Source organism: Triturus cristatus, chromosome 8 (assembly GCF_964204655.1).
Source record: "Triturus cristatus chromosome 8, aTriCri1.1, whole genome shotgun sequence".
NCBI classification, from domain to species: domain Eukaryota; kingdom Metazoa; phylum Chordata; class Amphibia; order Caudata; family Salamandridae; genus Triturus; species Triturus cristatus.
In genome coordinates this window covers 57,218,956-57,226,214 of record NC_140591.1, presented here as the reverse complement: position 1 = coordinate 57,226,214, position 7,259 = coordinate 57,218,956, and the positions used below count along the sequence as shown (strand labels likewise).

The following is a 7,259-nucleotide window of genomic DNA, read 5'->3' as shown; positions in this document are numbered from 1 at the left end:
GTGAATATCCTTTTTAGGGGACAAGGTAGGTAGAATATTTTTTTTCTAAACTCTGAATTGACTTATACTCTGAAACACAGACCTATATGGCCAGGGTGTGCAAGCTATGTCATCTGACTACTGACAGTTTTGTATAAGGGGAATTGGAGGCTGATGCAGGCAAAGCTTTACTTTAAAATAAAGCAAGAAGTTGCAAATAAATGAGGCATAGTTGAATACAAGAGAGGTGGAAGCAAGTTTGAAAGGAAGACAGAAAGTAAATAATATGTTGAATTGATTGTGTTGTTGATCAGATTGATAAAAGGTTTTGATAAAGAAGAGCGTTGATTTAACTCCAAACAGCTTTTGTGACATGAAAAGCAGAAGTTGAAATTGTGCCGAAACCCGGGATTGAACCAGGGACCTTTAGATCTTCAGTCTAACGCTCTCCCAACTGAGCTATTTCGGCCTGCTGGTAGTTTGCGTCTTCATCCTTTCTTTTAAACTTCCCAAGAAAATAGATGCTCAACCTCATGCTAGAGCTATGTTTTAAGATGTCCTGTATCATTCATCAGTTAACGGGTGCAATAGGTAAATAGCATTTTTCGGATCCAGGTTAGGTAGCTTTTGTTTTTTACTCTGAATGGACTAGCACCATATTACACAGAGGTATTTGGCCTGAGTAGGTAAGCTATGTCATCTGAATACTGAAATCTGTGTTCAAGGAGAAGTGGAAGCTGATGCAGACAAGAGTTTACTTTAGAAAAAAGCATGAAATAGGAAACATTTGTAGTCGAAGCTGAATGCAAGAGAGGTGGAAGCAAATTTACAAGGAGGACAGAAAGACAATTCTATGTTGAATTGATCATGTTGTCGATCAGTTGATCAAATATTTTGATAAATAAAGAAAGAAAAACTTGAGCTGATACCAAGAAATATTTTGTGAGAAGCAAGAAACCTCTCAGACTTTTCCGAAACCCAGCATTGAACAAGGGACTTTTAGATTTTCAATCTAACACTCTCCCAACTGAGCTATTTCATCCAGCTGGCCATTTTGGCCTTCTGTTGTATTTTTGATAATTGTTAAAGATAAATGCAGACCCTGGTCATTCTATCTGCATGTGCAGTTATGTGTTAAATTGTCCAATATTATTCAGCAGCTAAATTGGTCTGATGGGTGAATTTCCTTTTTAGGAGCCAAGTTAGTTAGAAGATGTTTGTAAACTATGAATGGACTTATACTCAGACACACAGACCTATATGGCGAGGGTAGGCAAACTAGGTCATCTGACTACTAACAGTTTTGTATAAGGGGAACTCGAGGCTGATGCAGGCAAAGCTTTACTTTCAATTAAAGGAAGAATTGGCAAATAAAGCAGGTAAAGTTGAATACAAGAGAGGTGGAAGCAAGTTTGACAGAAAGACAGAATGTAAAAAATATGTTGAAATGGTTGTCTTATCGATCAGCTTGATAAAAGGTTTTGATCATTATAAACAACGTCAATATGAGTTGACTCCAAATAGCATTTGTGGCATGCAAAGCAGAAGTTCAAAATGTGCCTAAACCCGGGATTGAACCAGGGACCTTTAGATCTTCAGTCTACTGATCTCCCAACTGAGCTATTTCATCCAGCTGGCAATTTTGGCTTTCTGTTGTATTTTTTATAATTGTTAAAGATAAATGCAGAACCTGGTCACTCTATCTGCATGTGCAGTTATGTGTTAAATTGTCCAGTATTATTCAGTAGCTAAATTGGTCTGATGGGTGAATTTCCTTTTTAGGAGCCAAGTTAGTTAGATGATGTTTGTAAACTATGAATGGACTTATACTCAGAAACACAGACCTATATGGCGAGGGTCGGCAAGCTAGGTCATCTGACTACTAACAGTTTTGTATAAGGGGAACTGGAGGCTGATGCAGGCAAAGCTTTACTTTCCATTAAAGGAAGAATTGGGAAATAAAGGAGGCAAAGTTGAATACAAGAGAGGTGGAAGCAAGTTTGAAAGAAAGACAGAAAGTAAATAATATGTTGAATTAATTGTATTGTCGATTATCTTGATAAAAGGTTTTGATCATTATAAACAAAGTCAATATGAGTTGACTCAAAATAGTCTTTGTGGCATGCAAAGCAGAAGTTCAAAATGTGCCGAAACCCGGGATCGAACCAGGGACCTTTAGATCTTCAGTCTAACGCTCTCCCAACTGAGCAATTTCGGCCTGCCAGCAGCTATAGTATTCAGCCTCTTTTTTTGAACAATCCCAGAACAGAGATGCAGAACCTGGATTTTCAATCTGAGGTTAGAGCTGTGTTTTAATGTGTCCTGCATTGTTCAGCAGCTAACTGGTGAAATGGGTGAGTAGAGTTTTTGGGATAAATGTTAGGTCGTTTTTCTTTTAAAACTCTGAGTGGACCAGCACTGTATTACACAGACGTATGTCGCCTGAGTAGGTAAGCTATGTCATCTCAATACTGACAACTTTGTTCAAGGAGAAGTGAAAGCTGATGCAGACAAGAGTTTACTTTGAAAAAAGTATAAAATGGGATAAATTCGTCATCAAAGCTGATGGCAAGAGAGGTGGAAGCAAGTTTAGAAGGAGGACAGAAAGACAACTTTTTGTTGAAGTTATCATGTTGTTGATCAGTTGATAAAATATTTTGAGAAATAAAGAAAAAAAAACTAGAGCTGATTTCAAGAAATATTTTGCAAGAATGTAGGATCCCCTCACACTGTGCTGAAAGTCAGGATTGAATCAGGTACCTTAAGCTCTTCAGTCTAACGATCTCCCAACTGAGATATTTAAGCCAACAAGTCCCTGTGGCCTCCTGATGTATTGTTAATAATTGTAGACGATACATACAGAACCTGGTCATTCTATTTTCGTTTATAGTTATGTGTTAAAGTGTCCAGTATCATTCAGCAGGTAACTTGGTCTGATGAGTGAATATCCTTTTTAGGGGACAAGGTAGGTAGAATTTTTTTTTCTAAACTCTGAATTGACTTATACTCTGAAACACAGACCTATATGGCCAGGGTGTACAAGCTATGTCATCTGACTACTGACAGTTTTGTATAAGGGGAATCGGAGGCTGATGCAGGCAAAGCTTTACTTTAAAATAAAGCAAGAAGTTGCAAATAAATGAGGCATAGTTGAATACAAGAGAGGTGGAAGCAAGTTTGAAAGGAAGACAGAAAGTAAATAATATGTTGAATTGATTGTGTTGTTGATCAGATTGATAAAAGGTTTTGATAAAGAAGAGCGTTGATTTAACTCCAAACAGCTTTTGTGACATGAAAAGCAGAAGTTGAAATTGTGCCGAAACCCACGATTGAACCAGGGACCTTTAGATCTTCAGTCTAACGCTCTCCCAACTGAGCTATTTCGGCCTGCTGGTAGTTTGGGTCTTCATCCTTTCTTTTAAACTTCCCAAGAAAATAGATGCTCAACCTCATGCTAGAGCTATGTTTTAAGATGTCCTGTATCATTCATCAGTTAACGGGTGCAATAGGTAAATAGCATTTTTCGGATCCAGGTTAGGTAGCTTTTTTTTTTACTCTGAATGGACTAGCACCATATTACACAGAGGTATTTGGCCTGAGTAGGTAAGCTATGTCATCTGAATACTGAAATCTGTGTTCAAGGAGAAGTGGAAGCTGATGCAGACAAGAGTTTACTTTACAAAAAAGCATGAAATAGGAAACATTTGTAGTCGAAGCTGAATGCAAGAGAGGTGGAAGCAAATTTAGAAGGAGGACAGAAAGACAATTCTATGTTGAATTGATCATGTTGTCGATCAGTTGATCAAATATTTTGATAAATAAAGAAAGAAAAACTTGAGCTGATACCAAGAAATATTTTGTGAGAAGCAAGAAACCTCTCAGACTTTTCCGAAACCCAGCATTGAACAAGGGACTTTTAGATTTTCAATCTAACACTCTCCCAACTGAGCTATTTCATCCAGCTGGCCATTTTGGCTTTCTGTTGTATTTTTGATAAATGTTAAAGATAAATGCAGACCCTGGTCGTTCTATCTGCATGTGCAGTTATGTGTTAAATTGTCCAATATTATTCAGCAGCTAAATCGGTCTGATGGGTGAATTTCCTTTTTAGGAGCCAAGTTAGTTAGAAGATGTTTGTAAACTATGAATGGACTTATACTCAGACACACAGACCTATATGGCGAGGGTAGGCAAACTAGGTCATCTGACTACTAACAGTTTTGTATAAGGGGAATTCGAGGCTGATGCAGGCAAAGCTTTACTTTCAATTAAAGGAAGAATTGGCAAATAAAGCAGGTAAAGTTGAATACAAGAGAGGTGGAAGCAAGTTTGACAGAAAGACAGAATGTAAAAAATATGTTGAAATGGTTGTCTTATCGATCAGCTTGATAAAAGGTTTTGATCATTATAAACAACGTCAATATGAGTTGACTCCAAATAGCATTTGTGGCATGCAAAGCAGAAGTTCAAAATGAGCCTAAACCCGGGATTGAACCAGGGACCTTTAGATCTTCAGTCTACTGCTCTCCCAACTGAGCTATTTCATCCAGCTGGCAATTTCGGCTTTCTGTTGTATTTTTTATAATTGTTAAAGATAAATGCAGAACCTGGTCACTCTATCTGCATGTGCAGTTATGTGTTAAATTGTCCAGTATTATTCAGTAGCTAAATTGGTCTGATGGGTGAATTTCCTTTTTAGGAGCCAAGTTAGTTAGATGATGTTTGTAAACTATGAATGGACTTATACTCAGAAACACAGACCTATATGGCGAGGGTCGGCAAGCTAGGTCATCTGACTACTAACAGTTTTGTATAAGGGGAACTGGAGGCTGATGCAGGCAAAGCTTTACTTTCAATTAAAGGAAGAATTGGGAAATAAAGGAGGCAAAGTTGAATACAAGAGAGGTGGAAGCAAGTTTGAAAGAAAGACAGAAAGTAAATAATATGTTGAATTAATTGTATTGTCGATTATCTTGATAAAAGGTTTTGATCATTATAAACAAAGTCAATATGAGTTGACTCAAAATAGTCTTTGTGGCATGCAAAGCAGAAGTTCAAAATGTGCCGAAACCCGGGATCGAACCAGGGACCTTTAGATCTTCAGTCTAACGGTCTCCCAACTGAGCTATTTCGGCCTGCCAGCAGCTATAGTATTCAGCCTCTTTTTTTGAACAATCCCAGAACAGAGATGCAGAACCTGGATTTTCAATCTGAGGTTAGAGCTGTGTTTTAATGTGTCCTGCATTGTTCAGCAGCTAACTGGTGAAATGGGTGAGTAGCGTTTTTGGGATAAATGTTAGGTCGTTTTTCTTTTAAAACTCTGAGTGGACCAGCACTGTATTACACAGACGTATGTCGCCTGAGTAGGTAAGCTATGTCATCTCAATACTGACAACTTTGTTCAAGGAGAAGTGAAAGCTGATGCAGACAAGAGTTTACTTTGAAAAAAGTATAAAATGGGATAAATTCGTCATCAAAGCTGATGGCAAGAGAGGTGGAAGCAAGTTTAGAAGGAGGACAGAAAGACAACTTTTTGATGAAGTTATCATGTTGTTGATCAGTTGATAAAATATTTTGAGAAATAAAGAAAAAAAAACTAGAGCTGATTTCAAGAAATATTTTGCAAGAATGTAGGATCCCCTCGCACTGTGCTGAAAGTCAGGATTGAATCAGGTACCTTAAGCTCTTCAGTCTAACGATCTCCCAACTGAGATATTTCAGCCAACAAGTCCCTGTGGCCTCCTGATGTATTATTAATAATTGTAGACGATACATACAGAACCTGGTCATTCTATTTTCGTTTATAGTTATGTGTTAAAGTGTCCAGTATCATTCAGCAGGTAACTTGGTCTGATGAGTGAATATCCTTTTTAGGGGACAAGGTAGGTAGAATTTTTTTTTCTAAACTCTGAATTGACTTATACTCTGAAACACAGACCTATATGGCCAGGGTGTACAAGCTATGTCATCTGACTACTGACAGTTTTGTATAAGGGGAATTGGAGGCTGATGCAGGCAAAGCTTTACTTTAAAATAAAGCAAGAAGTTGCAAATAAATGAGGCATAGTTGAATACAAGAGAGGTGGAAGCAAGTTTGAAAGGAAGACAGAAAGTAAATAATATGTTGAATTGATTGTGTTGTTGATCAGATTGATAAAAGGTTTTGATAAAGAAGAGCGTTGATTTAACTCCAAACAGCTTTTGTGACATGAAAAGCAGAAGTTGAAATTGTGCCGAAACCCGGGATTGAAGCAGGGACCTTTAGATCTTCAGTCTAACACTCTCCCAACTGAGCTATTTCGGCCTGCTGGTAGTTTGGGTCTTCATCCTTTCTTTTAAACTTCCCAAGAAAATAGATGCTCAACCTCATGCTAGAGCTATGTTTTAAGATGTCCTGTATCATTCATCAGTTAACGGGTGCAATAGGTAAATAGCATTTTTCGGATCCAGGTTAGGTAGCTTTTGTATTTTACTTTGAATGGACTAGCACCATATTACACAGAGGTATTTGGCCTGAGTAGGTAAGCTATGTCATCTGAATACTGAAATCTGTGTTCAAGGAGAAGTGGAAGCTGATGCAGACAAGAGTTTACTTTACAAAAAAGCATGAAATAGGAAACATTTGTAGTCGAAGCTGAATGCAAGAGAGGTGGAAGCAAATTTAGAAGGAGGACAGAAAGACAATTCTATGTTGAATTGATCATGTTGTCGATCAGTTGATCAAATATTTTTATAAATAAAGAAAGAAAAACTTGAGCTGATACCAAGAAATATTTTGTGAGAAGCAAGAAACCTCTCAGACTTTTCCGAAACCCAGCATTGAACAAGGGACTTTTAGATTTTCAATCTAACACTCTCCCAACTGAGCTATTTCATCCAGCTGGCCATTTTGGCTTTCTGTTGTATTTTTGATAATTGTTAAAGATAAATGCAGACCCTGGTCATTCTATCTGCATGTGCAGTTATGTGTTAAATTGTCCAATAATATTCAGCAGCTAAATTGGTCTGATGGGTGAATTTCCTTTTTAGGAGCCAAGTTAGTTAGAAGATGTTTGTAAACTATGAATGGACTTATACTCATACACACAGACCTATATGGCGAGGGTAGGCAAACTAGGTAATCTGACTACTAACAGTTTTGTATAAGGGGAACTCGAGGCTGATGCAGGCAAAGCTTTACTTTCAATTAAAGGAAGAACTGGCAAATAAAGCAGGTAAAGTTGAATACAAGAGAGGTGGAAGCAAGTTTGACAGAAAGACAGAATGTAAAAAATATGTTG

The 7,259-nt window shown here is 37.6% G+C and overlaps 1 non-coding gene across 1 annotated transcript; it reads right to left on the bottom strand.

Annotated features, from left to right (window-relative positions):
* Window positions 1-375: 375 nt before the first annotated feature.
* Window positions 376-448, bottom strand: TRNAF-GAA (transfer RNA phenylalanine (anticodon GAA)). The gene has a single exon. It is a non-coding gene; the product is annotated as a tRNA-Phe (tRNA).
* Window positions 449-7,259: the final 6,811 nt, after the last annotated feature.